Here is a 26,474-nt window from a genome sequence, read left to right as displayed (position 1 = left end):
TAAGTTAAACAGCTCTTTTACATTTAAAAATTACTAAATCCCCCCTAACAGTGAAAAAACCCCACCCACCAAAAATAAAAAACCTCAACTACGGAATTCCCTCTAAAGGGGCATTTTTATGGGCATTGCACTCTTTTACAGCCCATTATATCCCTAATCTAAAAAATAAAAAAAATCCTAACTCTATGCCCCAAATAGGTACTAACCGTTTCTGAAGGTCTTCTTCAAGGCGGCTCCATCATCTTCATCCAGAGCGAAGGCGGTGCAGTGCTGGCTTCCCAGATGCACTGATCCTCAGCAGCGTGAAGGCTCCTCTTCATGTGATCGTCCGTTGCACACTATTAGCTGAAATATGCCTAAAGGATGAGAGCTACTGAAATCTTACTGGCTGATTTGAACAGGTAATAAGATTTCAGTAGCTCTAGTCCTATTGGCGGATTTAAAATTTTCAGCCAATAGGAATGCTAGGTACCCCAAATTGATTGTGGTACCTTGCATTCAACCTTTAGTGTATGACGGACATCCAATCAAGAGGAGACTCCACGCCGCTGAGGAACGCCACCGCCACCATTGAGGACTGCTGCTGAGGATCCACGCATTGGGGAAGACGGCTCCAGACTTCTGCTTTGTGCCGACCTTCGTTCCGGATGAAAATAGAAGATTATGGAGCCGCCTGGAAGAAGACCTCCGCCAGACTTTAGGAATGGTGAGTACCTATTTGGGGCTTAGTCATATGCTTTTTTTCTTTTAGATTAGGGCTTTTTGGGCTGGTAAAGAGCCGATTGCCCTTTTAAGGGCAGTAAAAGAGCTGAACAATGCCCATACAAATGCCCCTTTAGGGGCAATGGGTAGTTTAGGGGGTTTTTTTTTTATATTGTGGGGGGTTTTACTGTTACAAAGTAATTGGTAATTTGTTTAGGTAAAATACCTGTTTAACTTAAAGCAATGCCCTACAAAAGCCCTTTTAATGGCTATTGGTAGTTTAGTATTAGATTACTTTTTAACTTTAGCTTTGGGGATTGTATTTTTTTTCTTCTTTAAATAGACTGACCTCTGGGCAGGCTTTATGTGTCTGTGTGTGTATGTAATATATATATATATATATATATATTTTTTTTTTTTTTTTTTGTGATGGATACCCGGCTACCCCGACTGGGTAGCTCCGCCAAACGGGTCCTGCTTCCTCCCTGCCGACTGCAGCTATCTAACTGGCACGTGACCACAGTCTAGCCACCCCTGATGCCCGACAGCACTAGTATTCAGGGTTCCACCCTGTGACAGATTCTGGCTACCCAGACTAGGTAGCTCTGCCAGAGGGTCCTTCCTCTGCCTGGAACAGGCTATGTAGCTCAGGAAAGTGTTTTTTAGTAGGAGCCCACCCAAATAACTAGACATGCTAGCATTCAGGTGAAACAGGAACTGATTTTATTGGAACACACACACTCCTTTTATACACAAAGCTTGATAAGACACTGGACAATCCCACAATTTTCCTTCATTCCCGCCCCTCCAGACAGGCTGGTGCCTCCATAGCAGCCACAGTCCCACAGAATCCCAGTACCCAGGGGCAATCAGCTCATTACCAGCCCAAAAAGCCCTAATCTTAAAAAAAAAAAAAAAAAAAAGCCTATGACTAAGCCCCAAACAGGTACTCACCATTCCTAAAGTCTGGCAGAGGTCTTCTTCCAGGCGGCTCCATAATCTTTTATCTTCATCCGGAACGAAGGTCGGCACGAAGCGGAAGTGTGGAGCTGTCTTCTCGGATGCGTGGATCCTCAGCAGTGGTCCTCAATGGTGGCGGTGGCGTTCCTCAGTGGCGCAGAGGCTCCTCTTCATTGGATGTCATACACTAAAGATTGAATGCAAGGTACCGCAATAAATTTGGGGTACCTTGCATTCCTATTGGCTGCAATTTTGAAATACGCCAATAGGACTAGAGCTACTAAAATCCTATTTCCTGTTCAAATCAGCCAGTAAGATTTCAGTAGCTCTCATCCTATTGGCATATTTCAGCTAATAGGAATGCAAGGTACCCCAATCAATATGGGGTATATTGTATTCAATCTTCAGTGTGCGATGGACCTTTGCATGAAATGGAGCCTTCACGTCATAGTCCCTAGCTCATGCATGAGCTAGGGACTATGACCCCTGGTGGGATCAATATGGAAATGGATTGGGGTGTATGCCTTTAAATAGGATCCAATTTTCTGCCATATATAGATGTTGCTGTTGTTAACCTGTTAGGGGATGCTGTTATTGTATCAACATTTGTGTTAACATTTTGTATTCAATTTTTTTAAATTGATGTCTAGAGATAGGGCATTACATCATATGACCACTAGCTGGAGCTATTTATGTACTAAAATGTAATTTTGTAAAGGCAGGGGTTATTCCAGGTGTAGGGGTGTGGTCTTGAGCCTATTTAAGGCTGATTCTAATTGTTTGTGCAATAGACTTGACTAAGGGTGTAAATCCGAAACGTCTTTTTATTATGTTGGCTTAAATAAATATTTTTTACTTTAAAACGTTGGTGGTGCTGCTATTCTCTTTTTGGAATTGCATTGTATCTGAGACTGTGGGGCCGGTCTTGAATAGCTTGCACACCTGCATATTTGCAACCCTATATCAGGGGTTACCTTGGTGCTGGTAGACACTGGACTTTCTTGCTTATATTTTTCTGGTTCTTCTTCCAATGCTGATCTCCAAGATCATAATGGAACAATCTCATGTGTTTCTAATAGCACCAGCATGGCCTCACAGGTTTTGGTATTTGGATCTTGTCCGGATGTCCAGTTGCCATGCTTGGCCACTTCCTTTAAGGCCAGACCTTTTGTCTCAAGGGACGTTTTTTCATCAGGATCTCACATTTCTAAATTTGATGGCATGGAAATTGAACGGTTAGTGCTTAATCATAGAGGTTTCTCTGACTCAGTGATTATCACTGATACAGGCTCGTAAGTCTGTTTCAAGGAAAATGTATCATTGTGTTTGGAAAACCTATATTATTCTTGGCATTCTTTCAGAATACAGTTTCTTCAGGATGATTTGGATAAGGGTTTGTCTGCAAATACTTTGAGAGGACACATTTCTGCTCTTTCTGTCTTATTTGTAGATAGATTGCTAAACTTCCTGATATTCACTGTTTTGTTCAGGATTTGATTTGTATCAAACCTGTTATTAAATCTATTTCTTTCATGTAATTAGCAAGAGTCCATGAGCTAGTGACGTATGGGATATACATTCCTACCAGGAGGGGCAAAGTTTCCCAAACCTCAAAATGCCTATAAATACACCCCTCACCACACCCACAATTCAGTTTTACAAACTTTGCCTCCGATGGAGGTGGTGAAGTAAGTTTGTGCTAGATTCTACGTTGATATGCGCTCCGCAGCAAGTTGGAGCCCGGTTTTCCTCTCAGCGTGCAGTGAATGTCAGAGGGATGTGAGGAGAGTATTGCCTATTTGAATGCAGTGATCTCCTTCTACGGGGTCTATTTCATAGGTTCTCTGTTATCGTCGTAGAGATTCATCTCTTACCTCCCTTTTCAGATCGACGATATACTCTTATATATACCATTACCTCTGCTGATTCTCGTTTCAGTACTGGTTTGGCTTTCTACAAACATGTAGATGAGTGTCCTGGGGTAAGTAAATCTTATTTTCTGTGACACTCTAAGCTATGGTTGGGCACTTTGTTTATAAAGTTCTAAATATATGTATTCAAACATTTATTTGCCTTGACTCAGAATGTTCAACATTCCTTATTTTTCAGACAGTCAGTTTCATATTTGGGATAATGCACTTGAATTAATAATTTTTTTTCTTACCTTCAAAAATTTGACTCTTTTTTCCCTGTGGGCTGTTAGGCTTGCGGGGGCTGAAAATGCTTCATTTTATTGCGTCATTCTTGGCGCGGACTTTTTTGGCGCAAAAAATTCTTTTCCGTTTCCGGCGTCATACGTGTCGCCGGAAGTTGCGTCATTTTTTGACGTTATTTTGCGCCAAAAATGTCGGCGTTCCGGATGTGGCATCATTTTTGGCGCCAAATAATGTGGGCGTCTGATTTGGCGCTAAAAAATATGGGCATCGCTTTTGTCTCCACATTATTTCAGTCTCATTTTTTCATTGCTTCTGGTTGCTAGAAGCTTGTTCTTTGGCATTTTTTCCCATTCCTGAAACTGTCATTTAAGGAATTTGATCAATTTTGCTTTATATGTTGTTTTTTCTCTTACATATTGCAAGAAGTCTCACGTTGCATCTGAGTCAGAAGATACTACAGGAAAATCGCTGTCTAGTGCTGGATCTACCAAAGCTAAGTGTATCTGCTGTAAACTTTTGGTAGCTATTCCTCCGGCTGTTGTTTGTATTAATTGTCATGACAAACTTGTTAATGCAGATAATATTTCCTTTAGTAAAGTACCATTGCCTGTTGCAGTTCCTTCAACATCTAAGGTGCAGAATGTTCCTGATAACATAAGAGATTTTGTTTCTGAATCCATAAAGAAGGCTATGTCTGTTATTTATCCTTCTAGTAAACGTAAAAAATCTTTTAAAACTTCTCTCCCTACAGATGAATTTTTAAATGAACATCATCATTCTGATTCTGATGACTCTTCTGGTTCAGAGGATTCTGTCAGAGATTGATGCTGATAAATCTTCATATTTATTTAAAATGGAATTTATTCGTTCTTTACTTAAAGAAGTACTAATTGCTTTAGAAATAGAGGATTCTGGTCCTCTTGATACTAATTCTAAACGTTTAGATAAGGTATTTAAGTCTCCTGTGGTTATTCCAGAAGTTTTTCCTGTTCCTAATGCTATTTCTGCAGTAATTTCCAAAGAATGGGATAAATTGGGTAATTCATTTACTCCTTCTAAACGTTTTAAGCAATTATATCCTGTGCCGTCTGACAGATTAGAATTTTGGGACAAAATCCCTAAAGTTGATGGGGCTATTTCTACCTTTGCTAAACGTACTACTATTCCTACGCCAGATGGTACTTCGTTTAAGGATCCTTTAGATAGGAAAATTGAATCCTTTCTAAGAAAAGCTTATCTGTGTTCAGGTAATCTTCTTAGACCTGCTATATCATTGGCTGATGTTGCTGCAGCTTCAACTTTTTGGTTGGAAACTTTAGCGCAACAAGTAACAGATCGTGATTCTCATGATATTATTATTCTTCTTCAGCATGCTAATAATTTTATCTGTGATGCCATTTTTGATATTATCAGAGTTGATGTCAGGTTTATGTCTCTAGCTATTTTAGCTAGAAGAGCTTTATGGCTTAAGACTTGGAATGCTGATATGGCTTCTAAATCAACTCTACTTTCCATTTCTTTCCAGGGTAACAAATTATTTGGTTCTCAGTTGGATTCTATTATCTCAACTGTTACTGGTGGGAAAGGAACTTTTTTACCACAGGATAAAAAATCTAAGGGTAAAAACAGGGCTAATAATCGTTTTCGTTCCTTTCGTTTCAACAAAGAACAAAAGCCTAATCCTTCATCCTCAGGAGCAGTTTCAGTTTGGAAACCATCTCCGGTCTGGAATAAATCCAAGCCTGCTAGAAAGGCAAAGCCTGCTTCTAAGTCCACATGAAGGTGCGGCCCTCATTCCAGCTCAGCTGGTAGGGGGCAGGTTACGTTTTTTCAAAGAAATTTGGATCAATTCTGTTCACAATCTTTGGATTCAGAACATTGTTTCAGAAGGGTACAGAATTGGTTTCAAGATGAGACCTCCTGCAAGGAGATTTTTTCTTTCCCGTGTCCCAGTAAATCCAGTGAAAGCTCAAGCATTTCTGAATTGTGTTTCAGATCTAGAGTTGGCTGGAGTAATTATGCCAGTTCCAGTTCCGGAACAGGGGATGGGGTTTTATTCAAATCTCTTCATTGTACCAAAGAAGGAGAATTCCTTCAGACCAGTTCTGGATCTAAAAATATTGAATCGTTATGTAAGGATACCAACGTTCAAGATGGTAACTGTAAGGACTATCTTGCCTTTTGTTCAGCAAGGGCATTATATGTCAACAATAGATTTACAGGATGCATATCTGCATATTCCGATTCATCCAGATCATTATCAGTTCCTGAGATTCTCTTTTCTGGACAAGCATTACCAGTTTGTGGCTCTGCCGTTTGGCCTAGCTACAGCTCCAAGAATTTTTACAATTAATATTTTTAAAACTGATTGTTCGACACTCTCTAACGTGGTGGACAGATCACCATCGTTTAATTCAGGGGGCTTCTTTTGTGCTTCCGACCTGGACTGTAATTTCAACAGATGCAAGTCTCACAGGTTGGGGAGCTGTGTGGGGATCTCTGACGGCACAAGGAGTTTGGGAATCTCAGGAGGTGAGATTACCGATCAATATTTTGGAACTCCGTGCAATTTTCAGAGCTCTTCAGTTTTGGCCTCTTCTGAAGAGAGAATCGTTCATTTGTTTTCAGACAGACAATGTCACAACTGTGGCATACATCAATCATCAAGGAGGGACTCACAGTCCTCTGGCTATGAAAGAAGTATCTCGAATTTTGGTTTGGGCGGAATCCAGCTCCTGTCTAATCTCTGCGGTTCATATCCCAGGTATAGACAATTGGGAAGCGGATTATCTCAGTCGCCAAACGTTGCATCCGGGCGAATGGTCTCTTCACCCAGAGGTATTTCTTCAGATTGTTCAAATGTGGGAACTTCCAGAAATAGATCTGATGGCGTCTCATCTAAACAAGAAACTTCCCAGGTATCTGTCCAGATCCCGGGATCCTCAGGCGGAGGCAGTGGATGCATTATCACTTCCTTGGAAGTATCATCCTGCTTATATCTTTCCGCCTCTAGTTCTTCTTCCAAGAGTAATCTCCAAGATTCTGAAGGAATGCTCGTTTGTTCTGCTGGTAGCTCCGGCATGGCCTCACAGGTTTTGGTATGCGGATCTTGTCCGGATGGCCTCTTGCCAACCGTGGACTCTTCCGTTAAGACCAGACCTTCTGTCACAAGGTCCTTTTTTCCATCAGGATCTGAAATCCTTAAATTTAAAGGTATGGAGATTGAACGCTTGATTCTTGGTCAAAGAGGTTTCTCTGACTCTGTGATTAATACTATGTTACAGGCTCGTAAATCTGTATCTAGAGAGATATATTATAGAGTCTGGAAGACTTATATTTCTTGGTGTCTTTCTCATCATTTTTCTTGGCATTCTTTTAGAATACCGAGAATTTTACAGTTTCTTCAGGATGGTTTAGATAAGGGTTTGTCCGCAAGTTCCTTGAAAGGTCAAATCTCTGCTCTTTCTGTTCTTTTTCACAGAAAGATTGCTATTCTTCCTGATATTCATTGTTTTGTACAAGCTTTGGTTCATATAAAACCTGTCATTAAGTCAATTTCTCCTCCTTGGAGTTTGAATTTGGTTCTGGGAGCTCTTCAAGCTCCTCCGTTTGAACCTATGCATTCATTGGACATTAAATTACTTTCTTGGAAAGTTTTGTTCCTTTTGGCCATCTCTTCTGCCAGAAGAGTTTCTGAATTATCTGCTCTTTCTTGTGAGTCTCCTTTTCTGATTTTTCATCAGGATAAGGCGGTGTTGCGAACTTCTTTTGAATTTTTACCTAAAGTTGTGAATTCCAACAACATTAGTAGAGAAATTGTGGTTCCTTCATTATGTCCTAATCCTAAGAATTCTAAGGAGAAATCGTTGCATTCTTTGGATGTTGTTAGAGCTTTGAAATATTATGTTGAAGCTACTAAGTCTTTCCGAAAGACTTCTAGTCTATTTGTTATTTTTTCCGGTGCTAGAAAAGGCCAGAAAGCTTCTGCCATTTCTTTGGCATCTTGGTTAAAATCTTTAATTCATCTTGCCTATGTTGAGTCGGGTAAAACTCCGCCTCAGAGGATTACAGCTCATTCTACTAGGTCAGTTTCTACTTCCTGGGCGTTTAGGAATGAAGCTTCGGTTGATCAGATTTGCAAAGCAGCAACTTGGTCCTCTTTGCATACTTTTACTAAATTCTACCATTTTGATGTATTTTCTTCTTCTGAAGCAGTTTTTGGTAGGAAAGTACTTCAGGCAGCGGTTTCAGTTTGAATCTTCTGCTTATGTTTTTCATTAAACTTTATTTTGGGTGTGGATTATTTTCAGCAGGAATTGGCTGTCTTTATTTTATCCCTCCCTCTCTAGTGACTCTTGTGTGGAAAGATCCACATCTTGGGTAATCATTATCCCATACGTCACTAGCTCATGGACTCTTGCTAATTACATGAAAGAAAACATAATTTATGTAAGAACTTACCTGATAAATTCATTTCTTTCATATTAGCAAGAGTCCATGAGGCCCACCCTTTTTTTGTGGTGGTTATAATTTTGTATAAAGCACAATTATTCCAATTCCTTATTTTATATGCTTTCGCACTTTTTTATCACCCCACTTCTTGGCTATTCGTTAAACTGAATTGTGGGTGTGGTGAGGGGTGTATTTATAGGCATTTTGAGGTTTGGGAAACTTTGCCCCTCCTGGTAGGAATGTATATCCCATACGTCACTAGCTCATGGACTCTTGCTAATATGAAAGAAATGAATTTATCAGGTAAGTTCTTACATAAATTATGTTTTCTCCTCCTTGGAGTCTCAATTTGGTTTTGAAAATTTTGCAGGCTCCTCCTTCTGAGCCTATGTGTTCTTTAGATATTAAACTACTTTCTTGGAAAGTGTTATTTATTTTGGCCATCTCTTCTGCTAGAAGAGTTTCCACATTTTCTGCTCTTGTGAGTCTCTTTATCTGATTTTCCATCAAGATAAAGCTGTTTTGCAAACTTCGTTTAAATTTTTGCCTAAAGTTGTGAATTCTAACAACATCAAAAGGGAAATTGTTGTTCCTTCCTTGTGTCCTAATCCTAAGGATACTCTTGAAAGGTCTTTACATTCTTTGGATGTGGTAAGAGCTTTGAAATATTATGTTGAGGCTACTAAAGATTTCAGAAAGACTTCTAGTCTATTTGCTATTTTTTTCTGGTTCCAGGATAGGTCAGAAAGCCTCTGCCATTTCTTTGGCATCTTGGTTGAAACTTTTGATTCACAAAGCTTATTTGGAGGCGGGGCAGTCTCCGCCTCAGAAAATTACAGCTCATTCTACTAGATCAGTTGCCACTTCTTGGGCTTTTAAGAATGAAGCTTCAGTTGATCAAATTTGCAAGGCAGCAACTTGGTCTTCTTTGCATACTTTTACTAAATTTTACCATTTTGATGTGATTACTTCCTCGGAAGCATCCTTTGGTAGAAAGGTTCTTCAGGCAGTTGTCTTAGTTTAATTCTAATGCCTTTGATTTGAGTTTTTTTAAGGAATACTTATTTATTTATAAAACTATTTTGGATTTAATTTCTCAGCGGATTTAGCTGTTATTTTATCCCTCCCTCTCTAGTGACTCGTGGTTTTATATCCCATACATCACTAGCTCATGGACTCTTGCCACTTGCATAACAGAAAACACAATTTATGGAAGAACTTACCAGATAAATTCATTTTTTTCATAGTGGCAAGAGTCCATAAGACGCACCCTATTTTTTGTGGTTATGATTTTTTGTATAAAGCACTTTATTTTTCCAGTTCCTCTTTTTGTATGCTTTTTATTCCTTGTTTTACACCTCACTTCTTGGCTACACGTTAAAGTAAGGTATAAGTGAGGTAGGAGGTGTATTTATAGGCATTTTGAGGTTTGGGAAACTTTGCCCCCTCCTGGTAGGAATGTATAACCCATACGCCACTAGCTCATGGACTCTTGCCACTATAAAAGAAATTAATTTATCAGGTAAGTTCTCACATAAGCGTTAAGTGTATAACCCCAAGATCAATAATCTAGATGATTTTGAATAGCTATAAATAGGCAGCTCAATACCTGGACATTAGACAATAGTCAGGTCCCCACCCAAAAATGTCCAATATCCAGTACAGTAAAAAAAAAAAAATGTGTAGAAATAGTGGTATAAAGGCGCACTATTAAGTTTAGAATATCAAAAAGAAGACAAAAGAATATAGTGACAGACCAAGGGAATTAAGTTTTACCCCTTACAAGAGAACAGACTTTGTGTTTTTATTTGCTTTTATGCTATTTTTGCGTGGTTGGTGGAAATAACTTTTACTATCACAATACAAGGATAATACTTCGAATTGTGCTGGGCTGACACCGGTTCACAATGTTTTACTGATACCTCATAATGCATTGAGGTTACACTATGTAAGCATCTATAACCTAACTGTTAAATAAATATTGTGTACATTTGATATACAGTGTTGCACTATCGTCTTGTATTTGTGTCTCTTCCTATATCTGGCCCCCTGGGTTGCTGAGAGGGAAGGTTTGAATACACAGCGGAAGAGGGAGGAATCCTTTCACCATACCAAGGCTGCTTTGAAGCGGATATCGGAACTGCGGTATACGGGACCGGCTTTCTTAAAGATACATTACACTTGCCTCATACGATTGAGGTAACATCTAGTAAGTGGGCACTTTTATTACTCGTGTGTGGATATTAACAAAAAGGATTTCCCATCAAACACACAGTGACACTATTTTTTACACCTGATTCAGATTGGATTTCTTGTATACTGTTCATTTATATCCCTGAACTGAAGGAGTGGGGGGAAAGAAAAAAACTTTGAAAAAGACTTTCACTTGATTTCTCTTTTTTGGGACATTAGTGTGTTTGTTTATTTCTACACAACAGATTATATTAATTTTGATTTGGATTGAGATCTTCATAGAGTAGAAAATAGTCATCACATCCTACTTGTTTTATTTAAGCTTCCAGTATATGGAAGTATAATTACAGAGTATATTGATTTTATTTATCAATAGATTTGCAATCTCTCAAGGGATACAATTGTAAGGGGTAAGACTTCATCCCTTGGTCTGTCACTATTTTCTTTTGTCTTCTTTTTGATTTTCTAAACTAAATAGTGCGCCTTTATACCACTCTTTCTACACACATATATATATATGTATATATATGTATATTTATATGTATATTTCTTTCATGTAAGTGGCAAGAGTCCATGAGCTAGTGACGTATTGGTTATACATTCCTACCAGAAGGAGGCAAAGTTTCCCTAATCTCAAAATGCCTATAAATACACCTCCCACCACACACATACTTAAGTTTTTACAAACTTTGCCTCCCTGTGGAGGTGGTGAAGCAAGATGTACTTGATTTTCTTGTGTGATAGGTGCCTTCTAAGCATTTTGAAGCCCAATTCCTCTCAGAGTAAAGTGTTTGTCAGAGGGATGTAAAGGGATTGTCTGTTGATTAAGTGGTTTCACCCATGGGAAATCCTTTCAAAGGCTCTCTGTAATCGGTAGTAGGGATTCATTCCTTGCTTCCCTTTTCAGATCGACATTATACTCCTATATTATATACAGTACCTCTGCTGATATTTTTCAGTACTGGTTTGGCTGTCTGCTATATGTGGATGGGTGTCTTCCGGTAAGTATGTATTTATTTCTTCAACATTGGTGTGTCCGGTCCACGGCGTCATCCATAACTTGTGGGAATATTCTCCTCCCCAACAGGAAATGGCAAAGAGCACAGCAAAAGCTGTCCATATAGTCCCTCCCAGGCTCCGCGCCCCCCAGTCATTCACTTTGCCGCTGAACAAGCAGCATCTCCACGGAGATGGTGAAGAGTATGTGGTGTTTAGTTGTAGTTTTTTATTCTACTATCAAGAGTTTGTTATTTTAAAATAGTGCTGGTATGTACTATTTACTCTGAAACAGAAAAAGACGAAGAGTTCTGTTTGTGAGAGGAGTATGATTTTAGCAGCAGTAACTAAAATCGTTTGCTGTTCCCACACAGGACTGTTGAGATGAGATAACTTCAGTTGGGGGGAGCAGTTGGCAGACTTTTCTGCTTAAGGTATGACTAGCCATATTTCTAACAAGACTGTGTAATGCTGGAAGGCTGTCATTTTTCCCCTCATGGGGATCGGTAAGCCATTTTCTTAGTCTCAAACAGAATAAAGGGCTTAATATGGGCTATAAAACTGGTAGACACTTTTATGGGCTAGATCGATTGCTTTATTTAGGCATTTTATACAGTTTGATGTTGAAATTCACACTTTATAACTTTGGGGAACGTTTTTTTACGTCAGGCACTGGTTTAGACACCTTCCCAGTCAGGAAGGGCCTTCTCTGTAGTAGGCAGAGCCTCATTTTTGCGCCATTACTGTGCAGTTACTTTTGAGAGCAGTACATGCAGCTGCATGTGTGTGGGTCTGGAATTAGTTGAAAAGGTTCCTAGAAGGCTTCATTTGGTATCGTATACTCCCCTGGGTTTGGTGAAGTCGCAGCAAAGGCTGGGGCTGGGACTGTAAGGGGGTTAAAACTGTAAACGTCTCCGGTTTCCTCATTTTAAGGGTTAACAGCCTGAAATTTGGGGTGCAATGCTTTGAATGCTTTAAGACACTGTGGTGAAAATTGGTTAAAATTGAACAATTCCTTCATAGTTTTTCACATATTCAGTAATAAAGTGTGCCCTGTTTAAAATTTAAAGAGACAGTAACGGTTTTGTTTTAAAACGGTTTTTGTACTTTATTGACAAGTTTAAGCCTGTTTAACATGTCTGTGCCTTCAGATAGACTATGTTCTGTATGTATGGAAGCCAATGTGTCTCCCCCTTCAAATATGTGTGATAATTGTGCCATAGCGTCCAAACAAAGTAAGGACAGTACTGCCACAGATAGTAAAGTTGCCCAAGATGATTCATCAGATGAAGGGAGTAGACATAGTTCTACATCATCTCCTTCTGTGTCTACACCAGTTTTGCCCACGCAGGAGACCCCTAGTACTTCTAGCGTGCCAATGCTTGTTACTATGCAACAATTGACGGCAGTAATGGATAACTCCATAGCAAATATTTTATCCAAAATGCCTGCATTTCAGAGAAAGCGCGATTGCTCTGTCTTAAACACTGTAGAGCAGGAGGGCGCTGATGATAATTGCTCTGTCATACCCTCACACCAATCTGAAGTGGCCATGAGGGAGGTTTTGTCAGATGGGGAAATTTCTGATTCAGGTAGAATTTCTCAACAGACAGAACCTGATGTTGTGACATTTAAATTTAAATTAGAGCATCTCCGCGCACTACTTAAGGAGGTGCTATCTACTCTGGATGATTGTGACAACCTGGTCATTCCAGAAAAATTGTGCAAGATGGACAAGTTCCTAGAGGTCCCGGTGCACCCCGACGCTTTTCCAATACCCAAGCGGGTGGCGGACATAGTGAATAAGGAGTGGGAGAAGCCCGGCATACCTTTTGTCCCTCCTCCTATATTTAAGAAATTATTTCCTATGGTCGACCCCAGAAAGGACTTATGGCAAACAGTCCCTAAGGTCGAGCGGGCGGTTTCTACACTAGCCAAACGCACGACCATTCCTATTGAGGACAATTGTGCTTTCAAAGATCCTATGGATAAAAAATTGGAGGGTTTGCTTAAAAAGATTTTTGTACAGCAAGGTTACCTCCTTCAACCTATTTCGTGTATTATTCCTGTCACTACAGCAGCGTGGTTCTGGTTCGAAGAACTAGAAAAATCGCTCAGTAGAGAGACTCCGTATGAGGAGGTTATGGACAGAATTCACGCACTTAAGTTAGCTAATTCCTTTATTTTAGATGCTGCTTTGCAGTTAGCTAGATTAGCGGCGAAAAATTCAGGGTTTGCAATTGTGGCGCGCAGAGCGCTCTAGCTAAAGTCTTGGTCAGCGGATGTATCTTCCAAGACAAAATTGCTTAATATCCCTTTCAAAGGTAAGACCCTCTTTGGGCCAGAATTGAAAGAGATTATTTCAGACATCACTGGGGGTAAGGGCCATGCCCTCCCACAAGATAGGCCTTTCAAGGCTAAGAATAAGTCCAATTTTCGTTTCTTTCGCAATTTCAGGAACGGACCGGCCTCCAACTCTGCAGCCTCTAGACAAGAGGGTAATGCTTCCCAGACCAAACCAGCTTGGAAACCGATGCAAGGCTGGAACAAGGGTAAACAGGCCAAGAAACCTGCTGCTGCTACCAAAACAGCATGAAGGGGTAGCCCCCGATCCGGGACCGGATCTAGTAGGGGGCAGACTTTCTCTCTTTGCTCAGGCTTGGGCAAGAGATGTTCAGGATCCCTGGGCACTAGAAATAGTCTCTCAGGGTTATCTTCTAGAATTCAAGGAACTACCCCCAAGGGGAAGGTTCCACATCTCTCGTTTATCTTCAAACCAAATAAAGAGACAGGCATTCTTACATTGTGTAGAGGACCTGTTAAAAATGGGAGTGATAAACCCAGTTCCAACTGTGGAACAAGGACTGGGGTTTTACTCAAATCTGTTTGTAGTTCCCAAAAAAAGAGGGAACTTTCAGACCAATTCTGGATTTAAAGATTCTAAACAAATTTCTCAGAGTGCCATCGTTCAAAATGGAAACTATTCGAACGATTTTACCTACAATCCAGGAGGGTCAATTCATGACTACCGTGGATCTAAAGGATGCGTATCTACATATTCCTATCCACAAAGATCATCATCAGTTCCTAAGGTTCGCCTTTCTGGACAAACATTACCAGTTTGTGGCTCTCCCATTCGGGCTAGCCACTGCTCCAAGAATTTTCACAAAGGTGCTCGGGTCCATTCTAGCGGTTCTAAGACCAAGGGGCATTGCAGTGGCACCTTACTTGGACGACATTATGATACAAGCGTCGTCTCTTTCAAAGGCAAAGGCTCACACAGACATCGTTCTGGCCTTTCTCAGATCTCACGGGTGGAAGGTGAAAAAAGTTCCCTGTCTCCGTCGACAAGAGTTCCTTTCTTGGGGACAATAATAGATTCTTCAGAAATTAAGATTTTCCTGACAGATGTCAGAAAGTCAAAGCTTCTAAACGCTTGTCAAGTTCTTCACTCTGTTCTACGGCCTTCCATAGCTCAGTGCATGGAAGTAGTAGGGTTGATGGTTGCAGCAATGGACATAGTTCCTTTTGCGCGAATTCATCTAAGACCATTACAACTGTGCATGCTCAAACAGTGGAATGGGGACTATACAGACTTGTCTCCAGTGATTCAAGTAGATCAGAAGACCAGAGACTCACTATGTTGGTGGCTGACCCAGGATCACCTGTCCCAGGGAATGAGCTTCCGCAGACCAGAGTGGGTCATCGTCACGACCGACGCCAGTCTATTAGGCTGGGGCACGGTCTGGGATTCCCTGACCCAATTATGGGGCATTCCAGACATGGATCTGATGGCGTCTCATCAGAACTTCAAGGTTCCTTGCTACGGGTCCAGAACCAGGGATCCCAAGGCGACTCTAGTGGATGCATTAGTGGCGCCTTGGGCCTTCAACCTAGCTTATGCGTTTCCACTGTTCCCTCTCATTCCCAGGCTGGTAGCCAGGATCAAACAGGAGAAGGCCTCAGTGATTTTGATAGCTCCTGATACGCAGGACTTGGTATGCAGACCTGGTGAATATGTCATCGGCTCCACCATGGAAGCTACCTTTGAGACAGGATCTTCTAGTACAAGGTCCATTCGAACATCCAAATCTAGTTTCTCTCCAGCTGACGGCTTGGAAATTGAACGCTTGATTTTATCTAAGCGTGGGTTTTCGGATTCGGTGATAGATACTCTGGTACAAGCCAGAAAACCTGTGACTAGAAAGATTTACCATAAAATATGGAAAAGATATATCTGTTGGTGTGAATCCAAGGGATTCTCATGGAGTAAGATTAAAATTCCTAGGATCCTTTCCTTTCTCCAAGAAGGTTTGGATAAGGGATTGTCAGCGAGTTCTCTAAAAGGACAGATTTCTGCTTTATCTGTCTTGTTACACAAACGACTGGCAGCTGTGCCAGATGTTCAAACTTTTGTTCAGGCTTTGGTCAGGATCAAGCCTGTTTACAGACCTTTGACTCCTCCCTGGAGTCTAAATTTAGTTCTTTCAGTTCTTCAAGGGGTTCCGTTTGAACCCTTACATTCCATAGATATCAAGCTGTTATCTTGGAAAGTTCTGTTTTTGGTTGCTATTTCTTCTGCGAGAAGAGTTTCTCAATTATCTGCTCTGCAGTGTAATCCGCCCTATCTGGTGTTTCATTCAGATAAGGTTGTTTTGCGTACTAAACCTGGTTTCCTTCCAAAAGTTGTTTCCAACAAGAATATTAACCAGGAGATAGTTGTGCCTTCTTTGTGCCCGAATCCAGTTTCAAAGAAGGAACGTTTGTTACATAATTTAGATGTAGTCCGTGCTTTAAAGTTCTATTTAGAAGCAACAAAGGATTTCAGACAAACGTCTTCTCTGTTTGTCGTTTATTCTGGCAAGAGGAGAGGTCAAAAAGCTACTGCTACCTCTCTTTCCTTTTGGCTGAAAAGCATCATCCGATTGGCTTACGAGACTGCCGGACGGCAGCCTCCCGATCGAATCACAGCTCACTCTACTAGGGCTGTGGCTTCCTCATGGGCCTTTAAGAACGAGGCTTCTGTTGATCAGATATGTAAGGCAGCGACTTGGTCTTCTCTGCACACTTTGCCAAATTCTACAAATTTGATACTTTTGCTTCTTCGGAGGCTATTTTTGGGAGAAAGGTTTTGCAAGCCGTGGTGCCTTCTGTTTAGGTAACCTGATTGGCTCCCTCCCTTCATCCGTGTCCTAAAGCTTTGGTATTGGTTCCCACAAGTTATGGATGACGCCGTGGACCGGACACACCAATGTTAAAGAAAACAGAATTTATGCTTACCTGATAAATTACTTTCTCCAACTGTGTGTCCGGTCCACGGCCCGCCCTGGTTTTTTAATCAGGTTTGATAAATTTCTTTCTTTAACTACAGTCACCACGGCATCCTATGGTTTCTCCTTTTTTTCTCCTGTCCGTTGGTCGAATGACTGGGGGGGGCGGAGCCTGGGAGGGACTATATGGACAGCTTTTGCTGTGCTCTTTGCCATTTCCTGTTGGGGAGGAGAATATTCCCACAAGTTATGGATGACGCCGTGGACCGGACACACCGTTGGAGAAAGTAATTTATCAGGTAAGCATAAATTCTGTTTTTAAGACACTTAGCTTTGTTTGGCGCTTTATGTTATAAAGTTTTAAATATATGTATTTGCTTACACCTAGATTTAGAGTTTTGCGTTAGAAGGGGTGCGTTAGCTGCGTGTGTTTTTTTCCCCCCCCGCACCTTTTAAACAACGCTGGTATTTAGAGTTCTCTGAAGGGCTGCGTTAGGCTCCAAAAAGGGAGCGTAGAGCATAATTTACCGCCACTTCAACTCTAAATACCAGCGTTGCTTACGGACGTGGCCAGCTTCAAAAACGTGCTCGTGCACGATATCCCCATAGGAAACAATGGGGCAGTTTGAGCTGAAAAAAAACCTAACACCTGCAAAAAAGCAGCGTTCAGCTCCTAACGCAGCCCCATTGTTTCCTATGGGGAAACACTTCCTAAATCTGCACCTAACACCCTAACAAGTACCCCGAGTCTAAACACCCCTAACCTTACACTTATTAACCCCTAATCTGTCGCACCGTACACCGCCGCAACTAACATTATAGCTATGTACCCCTAATCTGCTGCCTCTAACATCGCCGACCCCTATATTACATTTATTAACCCCTAATCTGCCCCCCCCCCAACGTCGCCGCTACCTTACTACACTTATTAACCCCTAATCTGCCGACCGGTCCTCGCCGCCACTATAATAAATGTATTAACCCCTAAACCGCCTCACTCCCGCCTCAAAAACCCTATAATAAATAGTATTAACCCCTAATCTGCCCTCCCTAACATCGCCGACACCTAACCTCAAGTATTAACCCCTAATCTGCCGACCGGACCTCGCCGCTACTCTAATAAATGTATTAACCCCTAAAGCTAAGTCTAACCCTAACACTAACACCCCCCTAAGTTAAATATAATTTAAATCTAACGAAATAAAATAAAATAAATCTTATTAAATAAATTAATCCTATTTAAAGCTAAATACTTACCTGTAAAATAAACCCTAATAGAGTTACAATATAACGAATAATTATATTGTAGCTATTTTAGGATTTATATTTATTTTACAGGCAACTTTGTATTTATTTTAACTAGGTACAATAGCAATTAAATAGTTATTAACTATTTTATAACTACCTAGTTAAAATAAATACAAAATTACCTATAAAATAAATCCTAACCTAAGTTACAATTAAACCTAACACTACACTATCATTAAATGAATTAACTAAACTATCTACAATTAAATCAACTAAACTAAACTACAAAAAAAACAAACACTAAATTACAAAAAAAACAAACACTAAATTACAAAAAATAAAAAAAGATTACAAGAATTTTAAACTAATTACACCTACTCTAAGCCCCCTAAAAAAATAACAAAGCCCCCCAAAATAAAAAAAATGCCCTACCCTATTCTAAAATAAAAAGTTAACAGCTCTTTTACCTTACCAGCCCTTAAAAGGGCCTTTTGCGGGGCATGCCCCAAAGAAAACAGCTCTTTTGCATTTAAAAAACACATACAATACCCCCCCCCCAACATTACAACCCACCACCCACATACCCCTAATCTAACCCAAACACCCCTTAAAAAACCTAACACTAAGCCCCTGAAGATCTCCCTACCTTATCTTCACCATGCCGGGTATCACCGATCCGTCCAGAAGAGGGTCCGAAGTCTTCATCCTATCCGGCAAGAAGAGGTCCAGAAGAGGGTCCGAAGTCTTCATCCTATCTGGCAAGAAGAGGCCCAGAAGAGGGTCCGAAGTCTTCATCCTATACGTCAAGAAGAGGACATCCAGACCGGTAGACATGTTCATCCAGGCGGCGTCTTCTATCTTCATCCATCCGGTGCGGAGCGGGACCATCTTGAAGCAGCCGACGCGGATCCATCCTCTTCTTCTGGTGACTCCCGATGAATGAAGGTTCCTTTAAGTGACGTCATCCAAGATGGCGTCCCTCGAATTCCGATTAGCTGATAGGATTCTATCAGCCAATCGGAATTAAGGTAGGAAAAATCTGATTGAATCAGCCAATCAGATTCAAGTTCAATCCGATTGGCTGATTGGATCAGCCAATCAGATTGAGCTTGCATTCTATTGGCTGATCGGAACAGCCAATAGAATGCGAGTTCAATCTGATTGGCTGATTGGATCAGCCAATCCGATTGAACTTGAATCTGATTGGCTTATTCAATCAGCCAATCAGATTTTTGCTACCTTAATTCCGATTGGCTGATAGAATCCTATCAGCCAATCGGAATTCGAGGGACGCCATCTTGGATGACGTCACTTAAAGGAACCTTCATTCGTCGGGAGGACCCGGAAGAAGAGGATGGATCCGCGTTGGCTGCTTCAAGATGGTCCCGCTCCGCGCCGGATGGATGAAGATAGAAGACGCCACCTGGATGAACATGTCTACCGGTCCCGATGTCCTCTTCTTGCCGGATAGGATGAAGACTTCGGACCCTCTTCTGGACGGATCGGTGATACCCGGCGTGGTGAAGATAAGGTAGGGAGATCTTCAGGGGCTTAGTGTTAGGTTTTTTAAGGGGTGTTTGGGTTAGATTAGGGGTATGTGGGTGGTGGGTTGTAATGTTGGGGGGGGTATTGTATGTTTTTTTTAAATGCAAAAGAGCTGTTTTTTTGGGGGCATGCCCCGCAAAAGGCCCTTTTAAGGGCTGGTAAGGTAAAAGAGCTGTAAACTTTTTATTTTAGAATAGGGTAGGGCATTTTTTTTATTTTGGGGGGCTTTGTTATTTTTTTTAGGGGGCTTAGAGTAGGTGTAATTAGTTTAAAATTCTTGTAATTTTTTTTATTTTTTGTAATTTAGTGTTTGTTTTTTTTTGTAATTTAATTTAGTTGATTTAATTGTAGATAATTGAAGATAGTTTAGTTAATTAATTTATTGATAGTGTAGTGTTAGGTTTAATTGTAACTTAGGTTAGGATTTATTTTACAGGTTATTTTGTATTTATTTTAACTAGGTAGTTATTAAATAGTTAATAACTATTTAATAGCTATTGTACCTAGTTAAAATAAATACAAAGTTGCCTGTAAAATAAATATAAATCCTAAAATAGCTACAATATAATTATTCGTTATATTGTAGGTATATTAAGGTTTATTTTACAGGTAAGTATTTAGCTTTAAATAGGATTAATTTATTTAATAAGATTTATTTTATTTCGTTATATTTAAATTATATTTAACTTAGGGGGGTGTTAGGGTTAGACTTAGCTTTAGGGGTTAATACATTTATTAGAGTAGCGGCGAGGTCCGGTCAGCAGATTAGGGGTTAATACTTGAAGTTAGGTGTTGGCGATGTTAGGGGGGGCAAATTAGGGGTTAATACTATTTATTATAGGGTTTTTGAGGCGGGAGTGCGGCAGTTTAGGGGTTAATACATTTATTATAGTGGCAGCGAGGTCCGGTCGGAGTATTAGGGGTTAATAAGTGTAGATAAGGTAGCGGCGACGTTGGGGGGGCAGATTAGGGGTTAATAATTATAATATAGGGGTTGGCGATGTTAGGGGCAGCAGATTAGGGGTACATAGGGATAATGTAGGTTGCGGCGGTGTGTGGTCGGCAGATTAGGGGTTAAAATTTTTTATTAGAGTGGCGGCGATGTGGGGGGACCTCGGTTTAGGGGTACATAGGTAGTTTATGGGTGTTAGTGTACTTCAGAGCACAGTAGTTAAGAGCTTTATGAACCGGCGTTAGCCCATAAAGCTCTTAACTCCTGACTTTTTTCTGCGGCTGGAGTCTTGTTGTTAGCGTTCTAACGTTCACTTCAGCCAAGACTCTAAATACCAGCGTTAGAAAGATCCCATTGAAAAGATAGGATACGCAATTGCCGTAAGGGGATCTGCGGTATGGAAAAGTCGCGGCTGGAAAGTGAGCGTTAGACCCTTTCCTGACTGACTCTAAATACCAGCGGGCGGCCAAAAGCAGGGTTAGGACCCCTTAACGCTGGTTTGGACGGCTAACGCAGAACTCTAAATCTAGGCGATTATTTTTCCAAGAGTCGGGTCTATTTAAATTTCCCTTTTCTGCAGACTATCGGTTTCAGTATGGAATTTTTATTTGGGAAGATTATTTTTTATTTCTATCTCTTAACTGTGGTTTCAGGTTTTTTTAATTTGACTTGGTTTCCAAAATTTTGCGGGCAAACTACGGTCGCGGGTACGCAAAATTCAGTTTCTTATGGCCTCATTCTTGGAGCGGAATTTTTTTTTTTTCTAAGGTGACTTAAGTTTTGTCATTTCCTGCATCTTTGTTGAGGCTGGTTGTTTAGGCTCGGCGTTGTGCTTGTTATGACGCAAGTTGCGTCATTTCCTGATACTGTATATAACCCCTCTTCCTTTTTGCTTCTGCTTCTCTCCATGTTAAGAACTATGATACTTATTTTTTTGCATTCTACTTTTGCATAAGCTTTTTTTCCCATTCCTGAAACTGCTATATGAGGAAATTGGATATTTTTTTTAAATGTTATTTTTTTTTCTTTTTACATTTTGCAAGATGTCTTAATCTTATCCTGCCTCTGATGTTGCTGTAAAAACCATGCTGCCTGAACACATGCATTCAGATTAGAGGCGGCCTTCAAGGACTTAGAAATTAGCATATGAGCCTACCTAGGTTTAGCTTTCAACTAAGAATACAAATAGAACAAAGAAAATTTGATGATAAAGGTAAATTGGAAAGTTATTTAAAATTACATGCCCTATCGAAATCATGACAGTTTAATTTTGACCAGATTGTTCCTTTAAATTCCTCAATTTATTTTATTACTAGTGGACTTCACAGCTTGGGTATTAGTTCCCATGAGTAACTAATTGTGGACTTCACTACCCGTGTGAAAGAAAACATAATTTATGCGTAACTAATAAATTAATTTATTTCATGGTGGTGAGTCCATGAGCCACCACGCTTACTTTTTTGGGATTAGATTTTTTAAGCACATTTATTTTTATTTTATTTTTTCATGCTCCTTTTATGGCTCTTATTCCTTTTTCTTGCCTCACTTGCCTGGCTATACGTTAGACTGAATTATGTGGGAGGTGAGAGGGGTTTTATAGAGCTCTTGGAGTTTGGGAATCTTTGCCTCCTAGTGGTAGAGAAGAGTAATTCCCATGAGTAACGGATCGTGGACTCTCACCACCATGAAAGAAATTGATTTATCAGTTAAGCATAAACTATGTTTTCTTTTACAAAGATATGACAAGTCCACGGATTTCATCCTTACTTGTGGGATATTAACCTCCTGCTAACAGGAAGTGGCAAAGAGCACCACAGCAGAGCTGTATATATAGCCCCTCCCCTTCCCCCCTCAGTCATTCTTTTTGCCTGTATTATACTAGGAAGACATGGTAATGTGAGGTGTTAGTTTTAGTTTCTTCAATCAAGAAGTTTTTTATTTTAAATGGTACCGGTGCGTACTATTTTCCTCAGGGGGATATGGAAGAAGATTTCTGCCCTGAGGTTTGATGATCTTAGCATTTGTAACTAAGATCCACGCTGGTTCCCACAAGACTACTGAAGGTAACCATGAGAAATCTTCAGTGTGGAGACCGGTTTCATGCTACAAGCAGCAATAAGGTATGTGCAGCCTTTTTTTCTGAGGAGACTTGGTGTATCAGAACTGGCTGGCATTATTTCCCTGTATGGGGATGGGGTAACCAGTAAAACCTATTTTAATAAGAGGGGTGTTACTGGAGTCCCTATATTATATTTTTCATTAGTTGATATTTGGGCATTATGTGACATGGGAAACAATATAAAAAACGATGTTTTATGTTTTTTATTTTTGGCACTAAAACTTATTGGTTTTATGCTTGAGGGTTATATTGTGTGTGTATTTTTACTTTAGTGCAAAACTGCATTTCCATGCGGTGTCGTTTGGGCCAACTTCGACTTTTGACCTTAAGGGGCGGAGCCTATTTTGGCGCAATTTCTTCAGGCTTAGCAGCAGCAAACAGTAACTTGGTGGCTTCTGGACTGTGTAGCTGGTCTGAAGGGTTGGAAACTTAATTCGAAGTACCCTGGGGGCAGGTAGGCGCCACAGTGTATTTTTATCTATCTTTTGACTACATGTTGATATAAGTACTTGTAGAGCCTTATTTCTGCCCTTGCTTCTTGGTGCAGTCATTTTTGGATTAACCAACGATAGTAAGTTACATTTGGGAATAATTTAAAGTTTTTTCTGCATTTTTGAAAAATTGTTCACTTTTTCTTTTCTTAAAGGCACAGTACACGTTTTTTCTAATGTTTATTTTATGCTATAAATAGGTGTTTAAACGACTTTTGTGGTATTACTAGTCTGTTCAACATGTCTGACATTGATGTTTCTAATTGTTCTATGTGTTTAGAAGCTATTGTGCAACCCCCTCTAACATTGTGTAACTTTTGTACTGAAAGGGCTTTACAATGTAAAAAGGATATTTTAAATAAAGTGTGCCTAGGGATGATTCTCAGTCTGAAGAGAATCAATATATGCCATCCAATTCTCCCCAAGTGTCACAACCTTTTATGCCCACACAAGCGACGCCTAGTACTTCTAGTGCGTCTAATTCCTTTACTCTGCAGGAGATGGCTGCAGTTATGTCAACTACCCTTACAGAGGTATTGTCTAAATTACCAGTGTTGCAGGGTAAACGCAGTAGGTCAAGTATTAATGTAAATACTGAATCCTCTGATGCATTATTAGCTATTTCCGATGTTCCCTCACAGTGCTCTGAGTTGGGGATCAGGGAATTACTGTCTGAGGGTGAAATTTCTGATTCAGGGAATGTTTTGCCTCAGATAGATTTGGATGCTATGTCATTTAAATTTAAGCTTTTAGTGACTCTGGAGGATTGTGATCCTATTGTGATTCCTCCAGAGAAATTGTGTAAAATGGATAAATATTTGGAAGTTCCTACTTACACTGATGTTATTCCGGTTCCTAAGAGAATATCGGAAATTATTAGTAAGGAATGGGATAGACCAGGTATACGGTTTTCTCCCTCTCCTAATTTTAAGAAAATGTTTCCTATATCAGATACCATTCGGGACTCATGGCAAATGGTCCCTAAGGTAGCGGGAGCTATATCTTCCCTAGCTAAGCATACTACTATACCCATTGAGGATAGTTGTGCTTTGAAGGATCCTATGGATAAGAAATTAGAGGGATTTCTTTTACAACCTACGACTTGCATTGTTCCAGTAACTACTGCAGCAGCTTTTTGGTTTGAGGCTCTAGAAGAGTCTCTTAAGGTTGAGACTCCATTAGATGACGTTCTAGATAGAATTAAGGCTCTTAAGCTAGCTAATTCTTTTATTACTGATGCCGCTTTTCAAATTGCTAAATTAGCGGCAAAAAATGCAGGATTTCCTATTTTAGCACGTAGAGCATTGTGGCTCAAATCTTGGTCTGCTGATGTGTCATCAAAACATAAGCTTTTAGCTATTCCCTTTAAAGAAAAGACCCTTTTTGGGCCAGAATTGAACAAGATCATTTCTAATATTACAGGAGGTAAGGGCCATGCCCTACCTCAGGATAGGTCGGTTAAAATGAGGGGTAAACAGAATAATTTTCGTTCCTTTCGGAACTTTAAAGGAGGACCCCCCGCTTCTTCTTCTGCCACAAAGCAGGAAGGGAATTTTTCCCAATCTAAGTCAGTCTGGAGACCCAATCAGAACTGGAATAAGGGTAAACAATCCAAAAAACCCACTGCTGGTCCTAAGACAGCATGAAGGGGTGGCCCCCGATTCGGGACCGGATCTAGTAGGGGGCAGACTTTGTTTCTTTGCTCAGGCTTGGGCAAGAGATGTTCAGGATTCCTGGGCACTAGAAATAGTGACCCACGGTTATCAATTGGAATTCAAGGATTTTCTCCCATGAGGGAGATTTCATCTTTCAAAATTATCTGCAAACCAGATAAAGAGAGAGGCGTTCTTACGCTGTGTAAAAGACCTTTTTACTATGGGAGTAATCTGTCCTGTTCCAAAATTGGAACAGGGACAGGGGTTTTACTCAAACCTATTTGTGGTCCACAAAAAAGAGCGAACATTCAGACCCATTTTGGACCTCAAGTGTCTAAACAAATTTCTAAGGTTTGCCTTCTTGGACAAACATTATCAGTTCCTGGCTCTTCCTTTCGGGTTGGCCACAACACCCAGAATCTTCACAAAGGTTCTAGGGTCTCTTTTGGCGGTTCTCAGACCGCAAGGGATAGCGGTGGCGTATTATCTGGACGATATTCTGATTCAGGCGTCAAAATATCATCTGACAAAATCTCACACGGACACAGTGTTGTCTTTTCTGAGAACTCACGACTGGAAGGTGAACATAGAGAAGAGTTCACTTGTTCCACAGACAAGGGTTCCTTTCTTGGGAACTCTGATAGACTCGGTAGCCATGAAAGTATTTCTGATGGAGGTCAGAAAATCAAAGATTTTGAATACTTGCCGAGCACTTCTGTCCATTCCTCGGCCATCAGTGGCTCAGTGTATGGAGGTAATCGGATTAATGGTAGCGACAATGGACATCGTTCCGTTTGCTCGCTTTCATCACAGACCATTGCAACTGTGCATGCTCGGTCAGTGGAATGGGGATTATGCTGATTTATCTCCAAAGATAATTCTGGATCAAGAGACCAGAAACTCTCTTTCTTTCATGTAATTAGCAAGAGTCCATGAGCTAGTGACGTATGGGATATACATTCCTACCAGGAGGGGCAAAGTTTCCCAAACCTTAAAATGCCTATAAATACACCCCTCACCACACCCACAATTCAGTTTTACAAACTTTGCCTCCTATGGAGGTGGTGAAGTAAGTTTGTGCTAGATTCTACGTTGATATGCGCTCCGCAGCAGGTTGGAGCCCGGTTTTCCTCTCAGCGTGCAGTGAATGTCAGAGGGATGTGAGGAGAGTATTGCCTATTTTGAATGCAGTGATCTCCTTCTACGGGGTCTATTTCATAGGTTCTCTGTTATCGGTCGTAGAGATTCATCTCTTACCTCCCTTTTCAGATCGACGATATACTCTTATATATATATATATATACCATTACCTCTGCTGATTTTCGTTTCAGTACTGGTTTGGCTTTCTACAAACATCTAGATGAGTGTCCTGGGGTAAGTAAATCTTATTTTCTGTGACACTCTAAGCTATGGTTGGGCACTTTTTTAATAAAGTTCTAAATATATGTATTCAAACATTTATTTGCCTTGACTCAGGATGTTCAACATTCCTTATTTTCAGACAGTCAGTTTCATATTTGGGATAATGCACTTGAATCAATTATTTTTCTTACCTTAAAAATGTGACTTTTTTTCCCTGTGGGCTGTTAGGCTCGCGGGGGCTGAAAATGCTTCATTTTATTGGATTAACTAACGATAGTAAGTTACATTTGGGAATAATTTAAAGTTTTTTCTGCATTTTTGAAAAATTGTTCACTTTTTCTTTTCTTAAAGGCACAGTACACGTTTTTTCTAA

Source organism: Bombina bombina, chromosome 4, assembly GCF_027579735.1.
Source record: "Bombina bombina isolate aBomBom1 chromosome 4, aBomBom1.pri, whole genome shotgun sequence".
Taxonomy (NCBI): Eukaryota; Metazoa; Chordata; class Amphibia; order Anura; family Bombinatoridae; genus Bombina; species Bombina bombina.
This window is presented reverse-complemented; position numbering follows the sequence as displayed.